The 23,577-nt window shown below is 43.0% G+C and overlaps 1 protein-coding gene across 2 annotated transcripts in view; it reads right to left on the reverse strand.

Moving 5' to 3' along the window:
- Positions 1-20,696, reverse strand: part of PLEKHG2 (pleckstrin homology and RhoGEF domain containing G2) — a 148,059-nt gene extending 127,363 nt beyond the window's left edge. For both annotated transcript variants that reach the window (XM_073598777.1, XM_073598776.1), the window contains exon 1: positions 20,385-20,696. The gene's annotated coding sequence lies outside the window, so the exon portion shown is untranslated. The remainder of the gene's footprint in view (positions 1-20,384) is intronic.
- Between the last annotated feature and the right edge of the window lie 2,881 nt (positions 20,697-23,577).

Here is a 23,577-nt window from a genome sequence, read left to right on the forward strand (position 1 = left end):
CGTGTCCTTGGAACTGTGAAGAAGCATTCCCAGAAAAAAAACGACGACACATTGGAGGTTATTTACAAAAGGCAAATCCACTTTGCACTGCAAGTGCACTTCGAAGTGCAGTCGCTTTAAATCTGAGGGGTAGATCTGAAATGAGGGGAAGCTCTGCTGATTTTATCATCCAATCATGTGCAAGCTAAAATGCTGTTTTTTATTATCCTTGCATGTCCCCCTCGGATCTACAGTGACTGCACTACCAAGTGCACTTGTAGTGCAAAGTAGATTTGCCTTTTGTAAATAACCCCCATTGAGTCCACTGTCCATTCCAAAGATTTTCAATTCTCTCAAAAAAGAAAATAAACAGAATGGATAATATATAGCCAATTGTGGGGCAGGAAAGTATGAGGCAACTAAAGCTGGGTACTGCTGGGTACACACTGGGCGAAAATTCCTGCTTCCTGGGGGGGGCGATATGAATGGCTGCATTTAGTTGGTTGGTGTGGCACAGCCCATGCAACAAGATTTAGTCTTATGCTGTGTACACACGGCTGGACTTTACGACCAAAGTTGTCCGACGGAACGAATCCGTCGGACAATCCGACCATGTGTGGGCTTGATCGGACCTGCAGCGGACCTTTTCTGTCGAAAATGTGACGGACTTTAGATTTGGAACATGTTTGAAATCTTTCCGACGGACTCGAGTCAGGTCGAAAAATCCGCTCGTCTGTATGCTAGTCCGACGGACGAAAACCGACGCTAGGGCAGCCATTGGCTACTGGCTATGAACTTCCCTATTCTAGTCCGGTTGTACGTCATCACGTACGAATCCATCGGACTTTGGTGTGATCGTGTGTAGGCAAATCCGTTCGTTAGAAAGTCTGTCGTAACTCCGTCGAAAGTCTGTCAGAAAGACCTTCGGACCTTTGATGCCGAAAAGTCTGCCCGTTTGTACAGGGCATTAGACTACACTTAAAGGTTTGTTTAAAGGGTAAACTGCAACCACCAGTAAGAATTTTGCTTTAACTAGACAAGTCATCCTAAGCTTCCAAAACCTGGTTTCTGATTTAATGGTTGCTGTTGTTTAGGCATAGCAATGTTCCTTGATTAAATAAAACCAAATGTTATTCATTCCACTTATGCAATTCATTGAAATATTTTGTTGTGCAGAAGGAAACCATTGGAATTCAGAGCTACTGAATGTATTGTCAGGCAAGCGGAAGCTTTGTTTTGCATATGAAAACAATGCATTTCACTAGGAGCCGTGTCACTTTCTATAAACCATTTAGACAAAGAAGAGAGCTTCAAAGGAAACGGGCTACATTGCCCACAGTAACCAATCAGATGCCAGCTGTCTTTTTCAAATGCATGCAAGAAAATCAAACAATCTATTTGGTAGCACAGCCTAACTCTTCCTTACAGGTATTCTTTAAACTTTAAAAAGAACTAAAAAATAAATAAATAAAAAGTAAGCTATTAAAGTCACAAATTAATTCTTATGTTATGTCGATTTGTAGGGCTAATAAGCTATTGTCAAACAAAAGGCACGGTAAGCTGGGCACTGCCATGTGTCAATGCCAAAATAAAAAAAAATAAAAACAATATCTCACCCTATACAGAACTGTCAGCTCTCCCTATCAGCTTCAATACACACTGACTATATGGCTGATTTGAGACCCCCCATTTATAAAAAGAGGTCCAGGTTACCTATTTCTGCAAAATATTGACTCTTGTGACTCGGCTGACCAGGAAAAAGGCAATTTCGGGCAAAATTAGCCGTTCATAATTAGCCGAAAACCTATTTTAGCAGCGAGCCCGGACCTCCCTAATTCCTAATTCTGAGCGATCAAAATTGCATTGGAAATCAATAGAACTATTGAAATGTCCATTGAAACAAAAACTGTGAAACTAAATGAGCTACTTATACGCTGCTATGCAGATAGTGATGTATCATGCAATAGAGAAGAACTGCTGGAATCACTATTAATAGTAAACTCAAACCACTTAAAATTGTATAAGAAAAAATGGTGCGCTGTTCAAAAAAAGTGATAAAACCTTTGCCATTTGCAAAAGACTAGTAGACACCATAATATACTGTACGTGCAATATATACATAAATCCCATATATTGTTTCATAGAATAATGTGTATAATGCCACAATACATATATAATAGAAAAACTTTTTTTTTTTTTAATGTCCAACTGAAAAATTCTACTCAAAGGAAAGTCAACTTCAATGACAAAGTTAAAAAGATAAAATGGGAAACGTGGTGATCATCCATAGAAGGACAGCTGTGTATCAAAACGCCATCACCAGACACCTTTGGGTCCAATGCCTGCTCCCCTTACTCTATGACCCATTGCAGGTCATGCTGCACCTTTAAGTGAAGCGAAGTAAGGTGAGCAGGCATTGCAACCAGAGGTGTTTGATGGCGTTTCGATACACAGCTGTCCTTCTATGGATGATCACCACATTTCACATTTTATCTTTTTAACTTTGTCATTGAAGTGGCATTTTATTGTTTGAAATTTTACAGTTGGACATTTAAAAAAAAAAAAGTTTTTCTATTGTATATGTATTTACAGTATCTCACAAAACTCAGTACACCCTTCACATTTATGTAAATATTTTATTATATCTTTTCATGTAACAACACTGAAGAAATGACACTTTGCTACAATGTAAAGTAGTGAGTGTACAGCTTGTATAACAGTGTAAATTTGCTGTCCCCTCAAAATAACTCTACACACAGCCATTAAGGTGTAAACCGCTGGCAACAAAAGTGAGTACACCCCTAAGTGAAAATGTCCAAATTGGGCCCAAAGTCAATATTTTGTGTGACCACCATTATTTTCCAGCACTGCCTTAACCCTCTTGGGCATGGAGTTCACCAGAGCTTCACGGGTTGCCACTGGAGTCATCTTCCACTCCTCCATGATGACATCACGGAGCTGGTGGATGTTAGAGACCTTGCGCTCCTCCACCTTCCGTTTGAGGATGCCCCACAGATGCTCAATAGGGTTTAGGTCTGGAGACATGCTTGGCCAGTCCATCACCTTTACCCTCAGTTTCTTTAGCTAGACATTAGTCATCTTGGAAGTGTGTTTGGGGTCGTTATCATGTTGGAATACTGCCCTGTGGCCCAGTCTCCGAAGGGAGGGGATCATGCTCGGCTTCAGTATGTCACAGTACATGTTGGCATTCATGGTTCCCTCAATGAACTGTAGCTCCCCAGTGCCGGCAGCACTCATGCAGCCCCACACCATGACACTCCCACCTCCATCTTGACTTTAGGCAAGACACACTTGTCTTTGTACTCCTCACCTGGTTGCTGCCACACATGCTTGACACCATCTGAACCAAAAAAGTTTATCTTGGTCTCATCAGACCACAAGACATGGTTCCAGTAATCCATGTCCTTAGTCTGCTTGTCTTCAGCAAACTGTTTGTGGGCTTTCTTGTGCATCATCTTTAGAAGAGGCTTCCTTCTGGGACGACAGCCATGCAGACCAATTTGATGCAGCGTGTGGCATATGGCAGGCTGACCCTCCACCCCTTCAACCTCTGCAGCAATGCTGGCAGCACTCATATGTCTATTTCCCAAAGACAACCTCTGGATATGACGCTGAGCACGTGCACTCAACTTCTTTGGTCGACCATGGCGAGGCCTGTTCTGAGTAAAACCTGTCCTGTTAAACCGCTGTATAGTCTCTTGGCCACTGTGCTGCAGCTCAGTTTTAGGGTCTTGGCAATCATCTTATAGCCTAGGCCATCTTTATGTAGTGCAACAATTCTTTTTTTCAGATCCTCAGAGAGTTCTTTGCCATAAGGTGCCATGTTGAACTTCCAGTGACCAGTATGAGAGAGTGAGAGCGATAACATCAAATTTAACACACCTGCTCCCCATTCACACCTGAGACCTTGTAAGGCTAATGAGTCACATGACACCGGGGGAGGGAAAATGGTTAATAGGGCCCAATTTTGACATTTTCACTGAGGGGTGTACTCACTTTTGTTGCCAGCGGTTTAGACATTAATGGCTGTGTGTTGAGTTATTTCGAGGGGACAGCAAATTTGCACTGTTATACAAGCTGTACACTCACTACTTTACATTGTAGCAAAGTGTCATTTCTTCAGTGTTGTCACATGAAAAGATAGAATAACATATTTACAAAAATGTGAGGGGTGTACTCACTTTTGTGAGATACTGTATATACAGGTATATATTGTATATGTATTGTACCATTATACACATTATTCTATGAAACAATATCTAAACATCTAAATTGTATACATTGCACGTATATGGTATCTACTAGTCTTTTGCAAGTGGCAAAGGTTTTATCACTTTTTTGAACAGTACACCATTTTTCCTTATATAATTCCATTGAAACATGCTTTCCATATCAAGTTTGATCAATGAAGTTGGTTACCTAAAGTGGGGAAACAACCGAAACTTTGGGTCACTGATTGCTGTGACGGAAAGCTGACAAAAAGCTGAAATTGTGTGTATAGCCAGGATCTCTTTATTCCCCTACATAATTAAAATGGCATATGCACAAAATACACATGAGACTGTGACAGATCATATGAAATTATGCCTCCAGGAAATGAGGATGCATATCGTGTTTTGATCAGTTCATTAGGATAGCAATAGAGAGTTACAAAATTATTCCTACAGTGGGAAGCAGCCCGGAAATTCCAGCTTTTGGGTGATGTCTTTTTTTGTTCCGAGGATTGCTTCACCAAAAATGTACATGATTGTTCTAAGATGTATGATCAACTTGATATGGCATGTTTCTCAACATACATCTATACTCAGTGTTATGTAAGCTGGAAGAATGGAAATGGTATTCATAGGTGTAGATAACTTTAGCTAAGTCCTAGAGCTCCCATAGAGCCATGAAGCCCATCTCATTCATGTCTTGTGCTTTTTTAATTTATGCTGGCCATACACTATACGAAAAATTGGCCGAAAAATCGTTCGTATAGACACTTCGTTCGTTTTTCGGCAAGTTAATGGGCACAAATCGATAATCGTTTGTGACGTTTTTGTGGAGAAAAAACGAACGGGAAGTTTGGAAAATTTCTGCCGAACGTACAATAAATTGCAAGGTTAATGTGTTTCCCGTCCGAACTGTCTGCACTAGGTATATGTAAAAAAACGAACAAAAAATTATTTATTCATGTCCACTGAACAATTTATCGGTCATTATATGATGGCACGATCGTTTGCAATCACGGTCGAACGTTCGTTTTTCGAAAATGGGTTCGGCCGATTTTCTGTATAGTGTATGGCCAGCATAAGACTAAGGTTGCCCCTCACAGTAAGGCACTCATGAAAAATCATGGCAAAAAATATGGAACCAATGGATAACTAACTATTTAGGAGGAAATGTTAATGATTCTATATGGACACTTTACCTTTCTGAAGCTCTTGGATCAAAGTTTCATCCCACATGCGGAGATTCAACCTGTTCCACCTCACGATTTCCCGTCCTACCAGTGGCGGACCATCCATACGGGCCCCTAATCCATGCGTCCAGCCCCTAATCTACATTCAGGGTGCCGGATGCATAGATTCCATTGGGAATTTTTTTTCTTAGAAGCATGTGATTAGAGCCAGAGGCTCTGATTGGCTTGAAAAAGGGGTGGGCTCGGGGAGCAGAGCACTGCGCCTGAGCCCACCCAGTTGTGTGACAATAGCAGATTAATATTCGCTATTGTCTTCCTGATTCCCTTCCCGGCCAATCAGGAACCTGGTCCTGAGACCCGATTGGCCGGGAGGAGAAGCGATCGTATTGGCCGCTGTACCAAGGGAAGGAGGAGGGAAGCCGCCAAGGAGGAAGCCGCCATGAAGCCCAAGACGCAGGGTGAAGCAGCCAAGAAGAAGGAGATGCAGAAAGGAGCCGAAGCTGCCTGCGACCTAGATGGCGTAAGTGCGGGGCTGACTGATCGACCGGGGGGGTAGGGATGTAAGTGCGGGGCCGGCCAACCGACCACCGGGGGGGGTTGGGGTGGCGGAAGGATGTCTTGTTTGCTGCCCCCCAAATATGCAGCACCAGCCGCCGCTGCGTCCTACCCTATCCTTTTGCTTCCCTTGCTTCTTCTCTCTTTATTTTCGACTCTATTCCCCTTTCACTTACTTTTTGGTCTTGCAGTCAGTGCCCTTAAAGTGGAACTACACTGCATCGGCGCACCACAAACCAAAAACATTATTTAATTCATTTTTAATACTCAAAACAAACTTACCCAATGCTTTATTTTGCTGAGAAAGCACTTTGAAAAACACTGGTCAGGAAAGCAGGTGGGGACGAGGGCCCCCTCCCTTCCCTGAGCCGTACCAGGCGGCATGCCCTCAACATGGGGGGTGGGTGCTTTGGGGCAGGGGGGCGCAAAGTGACCCCGCCCATTTATGACGTCACAACCCGGGGCATGATGGGACTCTGATGTCATAAGGGGGCGGGGTCACTGGGTGACATCACCCGGTGACAACGTTCCTTGCCTATATAAATAGTTGTGCACCGTGCACACGGCATTACAGCGGGAGAGAGCATTGTGTCAACATCATAAGAAGAGAAGAGGGAAAAAGACGACGGAGAAAACTGGGCCAACGCTAGCAAAAGAGCGGGCAAAAGAGCAGAGGATAGCGGAGGAGCCCGGCAGAAGACACCGGAGAGTGGGAGAAGAACTGGAGAGCACCAAGAAGAGACTGGACAGCACGGAGAAGTCGGAAGAGACCCCCGAAAACGAAAGAAGACGGAGCTGCCTAATAAATTACTTTAAAAGCCTGTGTAGTGTGTTTTTCTTATTGACACTTTTTTCCCCCCAGGTGAATGGGTAGGGGTACGATGTACCCCATACTCATTCACATAGGGTGGGGGCCGGGATCTGGGGGCCCCCTTATTAAAGGGGGCTCCCAGATTCTGATAAGGGGGCTCCAGATCCCGCCCACAGACCCCGGCATTCAACGGCCAGGGTTGTCGGGAAGGGGCCCTTGTCCTCATCAACATGAGGGCAAGGTGCTTTGGGGTGGGGGGGCCTGCAGGGCGCCCCCTGCCCCACAGCACCCACCCCCCATGTTGAGGGCATGCGGCCTGGTACGGCTCGGGGGGGGGGGGCGCTCGCTCGTCCCCACCCCCTTTCCTGACCGGCCAGGCTGGTGCTCGGAAAAGGGTCTGGTATGGATTTGGGGGGGACCCCACACTGCATTTTAGGGCCCGGTATGCTCATGAAGGGGGAACCCATGCCGGTTTTTTTCTTAAAAAAAAAAAAATTAGCGTGGAGTTCCCCTTTATGCACAAGTCGCATGCTAAAGTCGGATCAGTTAATACGGAATCCGACTTTGATTTGACTTCAGAAAAAAAGTAGTGCAGGAACTACTTTGAAGTCGGCACGACTTAAAGTCGTGCCAATATAAATGGTAGTCATTCAAAATCAGAGAATGGAGAATGACTTGTCATGCGATTTTGCAGTCCAAAATCGTGGGACAAGTCGTATAAGTGTGAAAGGGGGCTTATACTGTTTACCCAATAAACATTTATTGAAACAGAAAAATCATAACAAGTGGAGGAGGGGTCAGAGTGCTTTCATCCTAGCTGAAGTCTGCATTTGCATAACAGAGCAACCTATGTTCCAGGACTGGATTTTGTGGTTTTAGACCTTTGAAGGGCTTCATGCATCTAGTGATTACATACACTATATTGTCAAGTATTGGGACACCTGCCTTTAAACACATGAACTTTAATGGCATCCTAATCTTAGTCCGTAGGGCTCAATATTCAGTTGGCCCACCCTTTGCAGCTATAACAGCTCAACTCTTCTGTGAAGGCTGTCCACAAGGTTTAGGAGTGTGTCTATGGGAATGTTTGATGCATTTGTGAGGTCAGGCATAGATGTTGGACGAGAAGGCCTGGCTCGCAGTCTTCGCAATTCATCCCAAAGGTGTTCTATCGGGTTAAGGTCAGGACTCTGTGCAGGCCAGTCAAGTTCCTCCACCCCAAACTCCCTCATCCATGTCTTTATGGACCTTGCTTTGTGCACTGGTCCAAATCATTTGGTGGGGGAGGGATTATGGTGTGGGGTTGTTTTTCAGGGGTTGGGGTTGGCCCTTTAATTCCAGTGAAGGGAACTCTTAAGGTTTCAGCATACCAAGACATTTTGGACAATTTCATGCTCCAAACTTTGTGGGAACAGTTTGGGGATGGCCCCTTCCTCCTGAACGACCACAACATACAGGGATATACAATGTAATACTGACATATAATCACACACATAGGTTGGACTTGATGGACTTCTGTCTTTTTTCAACCTTACCTACTGTGTAACTATGTTCCAACATGACTTGCACAAACAAGGTCCATAAAGACATGGATGAGGGAGTTTGGGTTGGAGGAACTTGACTGGCCTGCACAGAGTCCTGACCTCAACGCGATAGAACCCTTTTGCAAGACAGGCCTTCTCGTCTAACATCAGTGCCTTACCTCACAAATGTGCTTCTGGAAGAATGGTCAAACATTCTCATAGACACACTCCTAAACCTTGTGGATTCCCAGAAGTGTTGAAGCTGTTATATCTACAAAGGGTGGGCCAACTCAATATTGAACCCTACGGACTATGACTAGGATGCCATTAAATTTCGTGTTTGTGTGAAGGCGGGTGTCCCAATACTTTTGACAATATAGTGTACTTTCAGGTGGGTACACGTTCACTTTAAAGTGGTTCTAAAGGCTGAAGGTTTTTTACCTTCATGCCTAGATTTTACCTTCATGCATTCTATGCACGAAGGTAAGAAACCTTCAGTGTGCAGCTCCCCCCTCAGACCCCCATAAAACGATCTCGATCCAGCAATGTGCACGAAAGCATGCACTAGTGCCCCCATAGCAAGCCACTTGCTATGGGAGCACTCGGCAGGGGGAGGGGCCCAGAGTGCCAGCGGGGGACCCAAGAAGAGGAGGATTGGGGCTTCTCTGTGCAAAACCATTGCACAGGGCTGGTAAGAATCACATGTTTGTTCTTTAAAAAACAAAATTGCCTTTACACTCACTTTAAGACTGCTATATTTTGTCAATATTCGACCATGGAAGAACAGGAAAAAAATGCATAGCTGCTGATAGAAAAAAGAACATGAGTAGTTTGTAATGCTGTAAGTCGGTGGGAAAAGCTGTGGGATAATGGACTGTGCAGGAAGAGTTATTGACAGCAGGAAGACAGAGGTTATAGTGCCACTTCACAGGTCATTGGTGAGATCTGACCTTGAGCCTAAAGACATATTTATACAAGAAAATCAGTCGTCTCATTTAGAACTATCTGTATTGCATATAGCAGTCAACAATGTTCAGTCTTCCATTCTTCCTTTGCAGTTTGGAGAACGGAAGAATTTTATTCATTACTAAGATCAACAGTTTTCTTTCTCCTGAGACATGGGACCTCAGATTCTCTTGGATTTAGTCTCCCAGTTATTAGGAAAATTTAATCTTGCAGTCTGCTTTGCTGGAGGGACCACCCACCGCAGACTTCTGACCTTGGTGAACTGGTAAAAGGGTACTTTGGACTCCTTACCAGTCCATTTCTCTATGGAACATGGGTCATCCTTAAGAATTCCAAATAAGGATGTCTATTTTACAATGACACAGTGTACTCATACGGCCAAAAAAAGATTTTGGCTTTAGATGCACTTTAACACTGAACTACCTCTAACATTTAACTCTTAAACATGAAATGGAACTTCAACCCTCAAGCCTGACCCTTATGCCGCGTACACACAAGCGGAATTTCCAATAGAAAGAGTCCGATGGGAGCTTTCAATTGTATATTCCGACCGTGTGTATGCCCCATGGGACTTTTTCCACCGAAAATTCAGACGGACTTAGATAGAGAACATGTTCTATATTTTTCCGATGGAACAAATTACTATCGGAAAAAACGCTTGACTGTATGCTGTTCCGACGCACCAAAAACGACGCATGCTCTGTAGCAAGTACGAGACAGAAGCTATTGGCTACTGGCTATTGAACTTCCTTTTTCTAGTCCCGTCGTATGTGTTGTACGTCACCGCGTTCTGGACGGTCGGAATTTGGTGTGACCGTGTGTATGCAAGACAGCTTGAGCGGAATTCCGTCGGAACTCCGTCAGAAAAACCTTCAGAGTTTATTCCGACGGCAAAACCGATCGTGTGTACAGGGCATTAGGGCTCGTTCACACCATATGTGCATGAAAACTGATGGTAAACTGCGCAGGTTTAACTTGCAGAGACATGAGTTCACATCAGTTTTTGATGCGCTTTTCAGTGAGTTTTTATAAACATTGACATCAGTTTTCATGGGCGTCAGTTATGTGCCCTGTTCAAACCAATGCTGATTTCGTGTCAGTTTTTTCTGTGCAGAAAAAATCTGTACATTGTAGTATGAACAGGGCACATAGAGAACCATTGGTTTCTTTGAGCCCCTGCAAAACGCGTGCAGAAAAACTGATGCACCATGGTGTGAGCGACGCCTAACTATAACCCTTAACCATCTTCAGAGATGTAATCCTTTAGCATCGAAAGTGGAACTAAACCCGTTAATTTAACTTTTTCCCAAAGCAGTTAAATTCAAGGCAGGTCATGAATGATAACTGTAATGCCCCGTACACACGGTCGGATTTTCCGACGGAAAATGTGTGATAGGACCTTGTTGTCGGAAATTCTGACCGTGTGTAGGCTCCATCACACATTTTCCATCGGATTTTCCGGCACACAAAGTTTGAGAGCAGGCTATAAAATTTTCCGACAACAAAATCCGTTGTCGGAAATTCCGATCGTGTGTACACAAATCCGACAGACAAAGTGCCACGCATGCTCAGAATAAATAAAGAGATGAAAGCTATTGGCCACTGCCCCGTTTATAGTCCCGACGTGTTTTACGTCACCGCGTTTAGAACGATCAGATTTTCCGACAACTTTGTGTGACCGTGTGTATGCAAGACAAGTTTGAGCCAACATCCGTTGGAAAAAATCCTAGGATTTTGTTGTCGGAATGTCCGAACAAAGTCCGACCGTGTGTACAGGGCATAACATTATTGTTTGCTCCCACCCACACTGTCAAGCATTAAAATGCCTGGTGTCATAGCTGATCACATGTGCAGCACCATGGCAACTGATCATCAAACAGAGGCTAAGATGGCAGCTTCCTGTACAGTAAAGTATAGGAGGGTTTAGTTCCACTTTAACCCTAGCTGTAAAACTTGACCTTAATTTTACACCTTAGTACTCATTCTCACCAGCTCGCCCGCGTTATGCACCGTATAACATGAGCACGCTAGTGCGTGGTGTGGAGGGTGGTGCAGTGTGTGGCCACAATGCATTGCACTATTTTCTTTCTTTTTTTTTTTTTATTGATATCTAACAAAATGATGTTTCATACATCTCTATGCACCACAATGCAATGTGACGCACTGCTGTGAACTGACAGGTGGTACAGTGTGCTGTGTAAAAATGTATTTTTAAGCAGTTCATACCACTGCACTTGTATGCTGTGAACAGGACACAAAAAAAACAAAACTGTTGTTTTCTATGTGCCCTTGTATTGAACCTGCTCAGAAGGCGTGGTGTGAACAAGTCCTTATTCTTAAAGTGATTGTAAAGTCTCATTTTTCCTATAAAAATAGCAAACACGTTATACTTACCTGATCTGTTGCAGTGGATTTGCACAGAGTAGCCCAGATTCTCCTCTTCTCGGGTCCCTCTTCTGTGACCCTGGCCCCTTATCCCGTTGAGTGCCCCCACAGCAAGCAGCTTGCTATGGGGGCACCCGAGCCGAGTCACAGCTCCCTGTGTCCATTCAGACACGGAGCCCTGACCTGGCCTGCCCCCTCGATCCCCTGATTGGCTAGCTGACTTTGATTGACAGCAGCAGCACCTCTGCTGTGTCTCAGCCAATCGGGAGGGAGAATCTCGGACGGCTGAGACACTCATGGACAGAGAGGGACCTGAGGTAAGTGTTAGGGGTCTGAGGGGGGCTGCTGCACACAGAAGGCTTAAGATAAAAAAACCTTCTGCCTTTGCAACCACTTTAACCCTTGACCCTAATCTAGCCCCTAACCCTTTAAATGCCATATTCACCCTATTGGCCCTGAAAGTATTGGTGCCAAGTTTTTCCAGTCCAACACTGTATATATTAGTGCTAAAACCATCACTACACTAGTGAAAACATAGAAATAAAAGACGTAAAGTAATAGATTCCTATCAGGAGAAGGTGTTTTGTCTACATTTATAATAAAATTAGAGATCCCATTGGACTAAAATATAGTACTAATGGTTTTACACTTCCCACAATGCTCTTACAAATAGTATCAAATGTGTAGTCTTTTTATTTTTGAATAGAGTAAGGAATGGATAAAATAACCTATGAATGTGTCCTATTAGGAAGCTGTTCAGTCACTTCCTGTCCTGAAGAAACAACAGGAAGTAAGAGGAAATCTTTTCAAAGTAAGAGAAATCTGTCACTGGAATACATTTTTTCTATTGAAAGATTTTACCCTCTATGACTACATTTTCCTTTCAGTTCTGATAAAAATGGTCATCAAGACAACAGAGATAGTGAATCTGCCCAGCAGGATTACAGACAACAATAAAAACCCAACATGGGTTATACCCCTTCCACAGTATCTAAAATTGAAAAAAAAACAGCTTTAAATACACTTTAAACTAAAATGACACACTTAAATTATTTTTATAATCCAAGGGTCACATGTGATCCTCTGGTACTTGCTGTGGGACCTTATGTAGCCCCAAGTAGTAGGGAGTTGGAGCATTGATTTGAAAACAGGCTGTAATGATAGACCTCTCTAACAAAAGAAACGTGGAGGTGAGGAGCTGGACTCAGATCTTTAACCTATAAAACAAAGAATCATTGGTTAAGCCTAATGGCTTGACTTCACCACCTCAGCACAAAGCGGGGGCCCTCAAGAAATAGGGGGGTCAACTAAATTGAGAAATCCAAGTAAAAACGACAAGTGAAACAATCGTCTCAAGAGTCCAAAATCCTTTGTTGTTTTTATTGCATATAACAACAGGAAGACAAAGGACAGCGAGGGCCAAAAATCTGTCTTTATCAAGGCAACAAAACGTACATAAAAGTAATAAAAAGAACATTGACAATAAAAACTAAACCAAGAGCAACAGTTTTCTGACAGTCTTCTGTAGTAATACATGTACTGAATATTATATGCAGTCCTTTGTTGCTTTCAGGGGCCACACCTGAGGCCTCCTATACCTCATAAGTGGATAACAATGGTTTTAGTGGGTAAAGTGATACTAAACATGAGTGTTATATTAGTGTTTCTTTGTGTGCCTTGCCATCACTTGAATCATAAACTAAATGCACTGACGTAACCATAATGAAGGTGGTGTGTTCCAAGCGTTCCTGCTTTACCATTAGGGTCCTCGGCAGAGAATTTAGGATTATGGCCCCAGTGACACATAACGCCGAATGTACTAATTGCTCAGTGTTTTAACCATTTTGCAGTCTTCGTTTACAATCTTCACGCCTGAAGCACCAAATTTCACAATTCTCCTGACACTATCTGCCGGAAAACCAGTCATTATGGAGGTGTTAGACAGAGGGAGAGGGGGGTGAGTCTATTCCAAACAGCAGGGGTCTCACTCATCAGCTTCCTAGCCTTTTCATATGGGGGAAAGGGAGGGGGGGTCAAAATTGAAAACAAAATTCTCATAGCAAATTCCCTTTAAAGCAGTCCTTCCAGGCAGAACTATACACGCTAAATTTAAAGAGTTGCTAAATATAAATTACACCAGGAATGTCAAATGGGGTGATTCTTAAAGGGGACCTAAAGCCTGATTTAAACAGAAGGTATTGTGTATATTTTGTGAACCCATATTTTGAGCTGATATGTCATTGTTTGCCCTAGAGCATTATATCATATTTTAACAAGCTTGCTCTTATTATTGTTAATTAAAGTGTTTTGCAAAGCCATATTTTTCAGTTTTTGACTGGAGTGCGAAAAGGTAAGAACTCCTATTAATTTTTTTTTCTGTTTCCGTCTCACCAGGGAAGATTCACCATTTTTTTTACCCTTGTAACCATTGACACTAAAAATCTGAAAGTTGTGTTGTCACCAGAACAGGAAAAGAGAGGAAACCTCCCCATAGGGTACACATGTTCCAGTGACACCTGTCCAAGAGAGGGTGTCCCATTGGGCCTGTTCACACTTGACTAAAGGGGATCACCGCTCCAGGTGGAAATGTGGATATAGAACTCTCCGCGGAAACTGGAACACCAGGTGCCGGCTAAGCATATAGCAACATGAGGCAAAAAGGAAGTACTGACGCGTTTCACACTTAAGCACTGTTAAGTGTGAAACGCGTCAGCTCGTTTGTCCCATTTTTTGCTGTGGCTTGTATCTGTTGGACCTTTTACAAATAAAGGCTATATTCCAGAGTGCGGCTGTCCAGAACTTCCTTTTTGCCTCATTTTGCTTAACAAACGCTCCTATAGCGTTAGTATGGGTGTTAGACTTGCACTAATGATCTTTAGTATGGGCGTTAGACTGGTGTTTTACAAGCCTTTTTTACAAAAGTTTAAAATGCTTCCCAAATGCCCTATGGGCAGTTTTAAAGCATTTGATGAGCGTTTAGGCGTGTTAAAACTGCTCCACAAATGCCTATTCCATTACCGTTAATAAGCTAATCTTAACGCACTGCAACTGCCTGCCATAGCGTTCGCGAAGTGTTACCATAGACTTGAATGGGGGGCGTTTGAAAGGCTGCAAACGCCTCTTGACTCGACATGAGGCTTCAATTTTGAAGCGACGCTAACGATTCAAGTTTTAATAGTGTGAACAACACTTTGTGCTGTCCATTGTATCATTTGCATAGGTATTTGAGGGGCATTTTTAATGCCTCTCAAATGGCTGCTTTTAATGCCAGTGTGAACTCAGCCTTAAAGCGGTGTTCCGCCCCCAAAAAAAAATTAAAAGCCAGCAGCTACACATACTGCAGCTGCTGGCTTTTAACAATAGGACACGTCCCTGTCCTGGAGTCCTGCGATGTCGGCACCACAGCTGATGTTTCCATCAGCCGTCGGAAGCTGCAGCCGCCATTGCGGGTAAGGGAAGCCGGCAGTGAACCCTTAGTGTAGCCCCGAAAGGTGCCAATTGTGGCACCGGAGGGGGAGAGGAGACAAATGAGCAGAAATTCCACTTTTGGGTGGAACGCCGCTTTAAGCTAGCCATAAATGGATCGACAATTGGCCGGTTCAGCAGGGACTAAACTCATTTTGATCCAACTGACCATTCCCATTCCAGAGTAGTCAATCTGATGATCGACTTCTCTAGAACCAGCTTGTTGGAAGTTTTTCATTCGATCAGCCCTTTTATGCTATAGTAAAAGTGATTGTAAACCTACTTTAAAAAAAAAATAAAAATAAATATGTTATAACTCCCTGCCCTGTGCAAAGGTTTTGCACAGAACAGCCCAGATCCTCCACTTCTGGGGTCTCCACTGGCACTCTTGGCTTCACCTCTTCGACGAGTGTTCCCATAGTTCCTATGGGGCACTCATGCGGGTTCGATCCTGAGCAGCGCTGCCTGCGTCTATAGCCACAGACAGCATGACTCGCCCGGCCCTCGTGACAGGATTTGATTGACAAAAGCAGGAGCCAATGGCTTCCATCGCTATTAATCTGCCCCGTGAGGAGGGAGAGAGCGGAGAGAGTCGCTGTTCTCAGGCACAACGCTGGATGGAGACTGGGCTCTGGTAAGTATAAAGGAGTAATGAGGACATCCCCGGTCCTAGAGGACAGCATAGCCGGAAACATCATCCATTATGGAGTGGATCATCACTCATAATTAGGCTGGCCACTATACTTATGCGCAAGAGTGCTTGTCTTTTTGCTGTTTACCAAATATAAAGGTTTTCCCTAGGAGCAGCCATATTGCTTATTACAAAGCAAGGCTCTGCCTCCTTTGTGGCAATGTTGTCCAGCGGTTGCAATTTACTGTTTCTTCTTGAAAGTCTATGGGTTTCTAATGCACAGAAAAGAATGCAATCTCTATGTGACTGATATTGACAGCGCTATATAAGTACCTGAAATAAATAATATAAAATATAAAGTCATTATGTAAGGGAGATACTACAATAATAATATATGTGTGCTCACTGAAAATAGAGCAGCATGCTTTCCCTTTAAGGACTGGTCCTAGTTGAGGACCAATGTGAGCAAACCTCCTGTAGTAGTGGAATGAAGGTTGTAGGCGAACAAAGAAGAAAGCAATTTACACGGGTCTGTTCATCTTTATCTGTCATCAGACTTCTATGTGTATAGGAAATAGTACAAGCACTGAAATATGCATCGGTTACTATAGGCGTCCCATAAGTCATCTGTTCCAGGCAGAACTGACTATCATAATGCTCCTGGCCTCAAAAATACAAGCAAATGTTTCCTAAACTAGCACATATACAGCAACCCCCCCCCCCTCCCCCAACCGGTACTCTGCCTGTGATTTAGGGAAATAAATTACTGGTAAAAGAAAAAGAATTTGTTTTCTTTTTTAATTAAAAAATAACATTAATATTCAAGCATAAATTGCGGGGTCTTAACCACATGTGATGGGACCTCATAGCAAAACCATAAAGAGGCCCCTTCTCTGTTATCCATCTCCAAGGCAGTTCCTCTATTAATATAGAATACTAATTGCTTTCATAACAATCCTATAGAGGTTCCTAACCATATACACAGTCGTTTAATCCAATCTATTTGCCAAAGATCATTGAAACCTCCATAAATCGCTGTGTAGACAGACAGTTCTGGGCCCCATAGCACTTGCAAGTTCTACTATATAGTTACACCCTGGAGTAGTAATCATTTAATGCTTCAGTTTACTGTGCTGAGATTACTAAAAGACGATTATGATAGGTTCTGTGTTTTACTGCTATTTTCCTCTTGTTAATGCTGTTTGCATTATATTATGATACAACTTTGTCACTAACTTATTGAATTGTCCAGTGCAAAGAGCAATTATTATGCAGATGCCTACAGTAACCAATAAAGCCTAGTACACACTAGTATTTTTTTTTTTAGTTCAACCCAGCAGGGCTGAATGAAAAAAAAACCTGACAGCTTTACAGCGATCTCCCCTGCTGTGCTATTGCACCCGCCAGAACACTCCAGTCAGAGCACAGGAGCTGATCAGCAGACCTTTTCTGGCCATGTACATAAGCCGGCCGAACAGACTGGCTGCAGTACACACGGGCCAAATGTTGGCCGTTTTTTATTGAAGCAGCCAATGCCGTCCGACATTTGGCCCCTGTGTACTAAGCTTAAAGTGAATGTAAAGCTTAGATTTTTTAATTGTTTTGCACAGTGTGGCCCCGATCCTCGACTTCTGGGGTCCCTCGGCGGCTCTCGCGGCTCCTCCCCGCATCGTATAACCCTCTAGAAGAAGCACTCTCCCAGGGGGTTACTTTGCGGGCGCACTCCAGAGTCCAGCATTCGGGATCCATAGACTCCGAATGTAGGACTAGGCCCCGCCCCCCGGTGCCCGCATCATTGGATTTAAATGACAGCAGCGGGAGCCAATGGCTGCGCTGCTATCAATCTATCCAATCAAGAGCCGGGACCCCACGTCTCTGCCAAAGGAAATACGGGGCTCAGGTAAGTAATGGGGGGGAGGGGGTCACTGCCAGGTGTTTTTTCACCTTAATGCATAGGATGCATTAAGGTGAAAAAACACGAGAGTTTACAACCCCTTTAATAGCAGTCTTCATTTCACATCTACAGCTGCTTCATGGTTACAGGTTACTGTGCATCACTTCTTACTGCACTGAGTTATTAAAGCTGAACTCGCAGAATCTTAGTGTGTTTTGTATATTTCTTCCAGTTCCGTGCAATAATCCAGTTTGAAATGTTATCTCTGTATAGGAGCTTCCTATAATAAGGCCGTTCACTGCTGCTCTCTCTCCTTGTACAGGTTGACAGGTCTTGTATCCGCCCCCTCCCATAGTTTTCTGCAGGCAGCCTGTAGTGGGTGGAGTCGTTGGGTCCCTCTTACAGCTCTGCTGTCTGCACAGGCTATGTACAGAATAGGGACGATGTCACCACTAATTTTAAAATGTTTGCAAAGGCATTTGGTGCACACAAAGTGGATTTATCTATATATAGAATAGATTTAGATTACAGTTTTTGGGCACAGAGTTCAGCTTTAAGAATGCCCATAAGTTGCAAAATTAAAATGGAAATCAAAGAGAAAAAAAAAAAAAAAACAATAAAAAATTTCTACAAAAAATGTGTATACTTATTCTAAACAATGAGACACTCTGAGCACCAGACTAGGTTTCCTGTATTATACAATGGCTCACTAGGACCTGTCAATTACAGCTACACTTGTTCTAATGGAAAATTCACACCCACAGTGAAGGTTACATAGTGTTTCATCAAAATTACATAATATTGAACAATCTACTACAGAACTAAGTTGCCTGTTTTGTATATATAGCTGCAATTGAACTGTAACTAAAAAAGCCAAGAAAGAGAGTTGCGATGGCTATGAGTTACTTGAGCAACAAGTCTTCTGACTCCTCCTAGTAACCCTTTCTCATCCTGTTTTGATGCTGGATATAAAGTGATCCAAACCAATGAGCTGACGCAAATAAAATATGCATAAGAACAATTTTAATTTGCAACGCTGCCTTGGACCTCCATTGTTCTTATCTCCAATATTATAATAATACAAACTTTATGGGTGAGGTCCGAAGTCCAGCTTCCTAGGTCTGATGGATGTGTTGGCCATGGCAATGCCCAATGCTAGTAGTCAGTACTTATTTTTTTTCTCCAATACTAGCCTCCCTGAATTAAAGATCTCTGATGAGATCTGAGTATATTGATGAAAGAAGTATGCCACCAGGAAGCCCAGTAATTGCAGTACTCTATTAAATGCTTGAGACCGATGTGAAGACCAATATGCAGAATGCTGGTTTGGACCATGTTCTGAAAATGCTATATATAGAACTATATGCAGAACTTTTTCAAAATTGGACTTATAAAAGGAGGAGAAGCATTTTCTCAGCTGGGCCTTGTGACTTTTAATCACTCCTCTGCCAATGAAGCACTTGTTCTCCATGGTAAATGAGCAAGCCAAGATTTATTGCATTTTTGTCAGTCCTTGGTTACACCTAAAATAGTTTCTGGTGCCCTCTAGTCACCCCTAACATAAAAGCGCTCTGCAAGATTCATCCACTGACCTTCACTAAATACTAAGAGGGTACCTTTGCGGTTACATTAGTTGCCTTAAAGCAAAGTTTTTTTGGGGGGGGGATCAATTCACTCCAGGGCTATTATAGACATGCAGTGTTTCCACGCTTGTTTCGATAGGTTTCCCCACACAGTTCAAAATTTCAGCTTTTGTTAATATTCGTCTTAAGCCAGCCATACATGGATGGTCCATATATGAGCAGACTGGTTGGTCACAAGTCAACCTATCAATTGATTTGTGTACAACCAGCCTGTCAGGTTTTTGCCGAATTATAAGTGCCGCTGGCCATAGCTGGCAACACTGATCATTGTAGTCTGACTACAGGGTCGTTTCCCCGCAGTCAGAATACACTAGCTCAGCGGGAAGGATTCCCCCACCCACACATCGAATATGTTAGATGGGGGAATCAGATAATTTTTTTTTTAGAGTTGAACAAAAAAAAAAATGAATCAAGTATGGCCAGTTTTAGTGGGTACATCTATGTGACTGTGTTGGAAAAAATAGAATGTAAGCTTATTCTGAAGCAAGGGCTGATGTGACTAGTCCTGTCTAAATCTCGGGATATGTCTGATGCATAAATTAGTAGAATAAATGAATACAATGTGGTAAAAAAAAAAGCAGTTATCTCTCTGGCAATTGTCCATGCTGTGCCAAAGAGCCACTAATCTCAACAGTGCTCAGACTGAGGTGGGCACATTGCAAAACGCTTGTGAGTACAACTCTTTAAGAGGAGATCTCCAGCCAGGTAGACATGATGTCCATCTTCTCAGCATGAACAGAGCTGACTCAGTGAAAATGATCTGGCCTCTGATTCATCAGTGTAGTCTTGTAGACTATCTGGGTTTGTCTAGGGAGCAGTAAAATTCCTGATACAACACAATGGGGGATGCATGCAGAGGAGAAGAACATAGAACTTTTTCTTTCTACAAAAAGGATGGCTATAGACCATAATGTCAATGCAGGTATAGACAGAAAAACAGAAAATTGTCTGAAACTTTAGTATCCCTATTTCTTTTATTACAAAAAATTGCAGTCAGAAATCTAGTTGGATCTAAACTTCGACCAGTTTCGATGTCTTTGTGATAACTTTAGCCCCCCTCACCAGCTCAGCCCCACATTGTCGTTGTTCTACAAAATTTTGCGGACTTACCTGACCCTTCCAACGCACCGTGCCCCAGTAAGTGGCTGTCAGGTCATAGAGATGCCATCTGGTGCCCCAAAAATCACATCCTTATCCACATGGATGGATGAAGAAGAGATAGGTTCCCTTTGTAAGCGTGAGTAGTGACACTTTATCCTGGCAATGGCTCCTGCATCTGAGTTTAAGGACAAAGTCAGACTCATTGACAGGGTGCCCGTCTGCCCCAGGCCACCAGGGAATGGAGTGGTCTACAGAGAGAGAAAGAAGCAGGACAATCCAGAGGAAATAAGGGGCCAGGGCTGTGTGATCGGCCAGGGAGGGGAGGGAGAGGGAGAGAGAATGAGAGCATGGGGGGGGGGGGGAGGGAGGCACTGTTAAGAGGGGGGAGACTGGGCTGGAGCAGTAACAAAACTCTCAAAAGTTTCCTGCTTCTCTTAACCTCTCCACTGCCAGATCATACTCCGCCAAACATCACTATCAGCAGTATTCACCGTTTACCTATTTACTTTGCCGCAAGCCATCGGAAAAAGCAATGCTTCATACTGTACAATACCGGTACCGAATGTACTATAAATATATATGTACAGTATATATATATATATGTGTGTGTGTGTGTGTGTGTGTGTGTATATATTTATATATATATATATATATATATATATATATATATATATATATATATATATGGGGAAAGCAAACGAATTGCCAAAGGTTCTCCGGGAAAAGGTAGTTGAACTGTATAAAACAGGAACGGGATATAAAAAGATATCCAATGAATTAAGAATGCCAATCAGCAATGTTCAAACTCTAATCAAGAAGTGGAAAATGAGGGTTTCTGTTAAAACCAAACCACGGTCAGGTAGACCAACAAAAATTTCAGCCACAACTGCCAGGAAATTTGTTCAGGATGCAAAGAAAAACCCACAAATAACTTCAGGTGAAATACAGGACTCTCTGAAAACATGTGGTGTGGTTGTTTCAAGATGCACAATAAGAAGGCACTTGAAGAAAGATGGGCTGCATGGTCGAGTCGCCAGAAGAAAAACATTACTACATAAACGCTACAAAGTATCCCGCTTACAATACACCAAACAGCACAGAGACAAGCCTCAAACCTTCTGGCACAAAGTCATATGGAGTGAGTGACTAAAATTGAGCTTTTTGGCCACAACCATAAAAGCTTAATTTGGAGAGGAGTCATCAAGGCCTGTGATGAAAGGTACACCATTCCTACTGTGAAACATGGAGGTGGATCGCTGATGTTTTAGGGATGTGTGAGCTACAAAGGCACAGGAAATTTGGTCAAAATTGTTGGCTAGATGAATGCATTATGTTATCAAAAAATACTGGAGGAACATTTCAACTCATCAGCCAGGAAGCTGCACCTGGGACGTATTTGGACATTCCAACATGACAATGATCCAAAACACAAGGCCAAGTCGACCTGTCATTGGCTACGGCAGAATAAAGTGAAGGTTCTGGAGTGGCCATCTCAGTCTGCTGACCTCAATATCATTGAGCCACTCTGGGGAGATCTCAGACGTGCCGTTCATGCAAGACAGCCCAAGAATTTACAGGAACTGGAGGATTTTTGCCAAGAGGAATGGGCAACTTTACCATCTGAGAAGATAAAGAGCCTCATCCACAAATACCACAAAAGACTTCAAGCTGTCATTGATGTTAAAGGGGGCAATAAACGGTATTAAGAACTGGGGTATGTAAACTTTTGATCAGGGTCATTTGGGTAGTTTCTGTTGCTATTATGATTTAAAAAGAGTAAACACAGTTGATTGATAATACATGGCTTCAGCCAAACACTAACCATGAGTGAAAGAAAAGTTGTGTTATCATTCATATTCTATGAAAAATGGCCAAGAAATCATAAATTCTGCCAGCACAACTGTATATCTATATATATACACACATATATACACACACACACACACATACACCCATTTTATATATATATATATATATATATATATATATATATACGCACACACACTCACCAGCCACTTTATTAGGTTCAATTGTATCACAAATGACTAATCAACCAATCACATTACAGCAACTCAGTGCATTTAGACGTGGTGAAGACGACTTTTTGGAGTTCAAACTAAGGATCAGAATGGAGAAAAAAGGGGATTTAAGTGACTTTGAACATGGCATGGTTGTTGGTGCCACACGGCTGTTCTGAGTATTTCAAAAACTGCTGATCTACTGGGATTTTCACGCACAACCATCTCTAGGGTTTACAGAATGGTCCGAAAAAGAGAAAATATCCAATGAGCGGCAGTTGTGTAGAGGAAAATGCCTTGTTGGTGTCAGAGGAGAATGGGCAAACTGGTTGGAGATGATAGAAAGGCAACAGTAACTCAAATAACCACTCGTTACAACCAAGGTATGCAGAATACCATCTCTGAATGCATAACACATCAAACCTTGAAGCAGATGGGCTACAGCAGCAGAAGACCACACCGGGTGCCACTCCTGTCAGCTAAGAACAGTAAGCTGAGGCTACAATTTGCACAGGCTCACCAAAATTGGACAATAAAAGATTGGAAAAATGTTACCTGGTCTGATGAGTCTTGATTTCAGCTGCAACATTCAGATGGTAGGGTCGGAATTTGGCATAAACAACATGAAAGCATGGATCCATCCTGCCTTGTATCAATGGTTCAGGCTGGTTGTTTGTGCCCCTTAGTACCAACTGAGCATAGTTTAAACACCACGGCCTACCTGAGTATTGTTGCTGACCATGTCCATCCCTTTATGACTATAGTGTACCCATCTTCTGATGGCTACTGCACCATGTCACAAAGCTCAAATCATCTCACCATTGGTTTCTTGAAAATGACAATGAGGTCACTGTACTCCAACGGCCTTCACAGTCACCAGATCTCAATAGCGCACCTTTGGGACGTGGTGGAATGGAAGATTCGCGTCATGGAGGTGTAGCCGACAAATCTGCAGTAACTGCGTGATGCTATCATGTCAATATGGACCAAAATCGCTGAGGAATGTTTCCAACACCTTGTCAGGGATCGGCAAGGTGTCCACGTGCTGTCCTTGCAGTGTCTGCAGCCGCCACAGACTTTTTTTTTTATAATAACTTGTGTAGCACCCTGGGGTTCAGTCAGGGAGCTCCTCACAAATTTACTTGCCAAGAGTAGTCATCTATTATAATTTTAATATTATTGAT

This window comes from Aquarana catesbeiana, linkage group LG09, assembly GCF_042186555.1.
Source record: "Aquarana catesbeiana isolate 2022-GZ linkage group LG09, ASM4218655v1, whole genome shotgun sequence".
Taxonomy (NCBI): domain Eukaryota; kingdom Metazoa; phylum Chordata; class Amphibia; order Anura; family Ranidae; genus Aquarana; species Aquarana catesbeiana.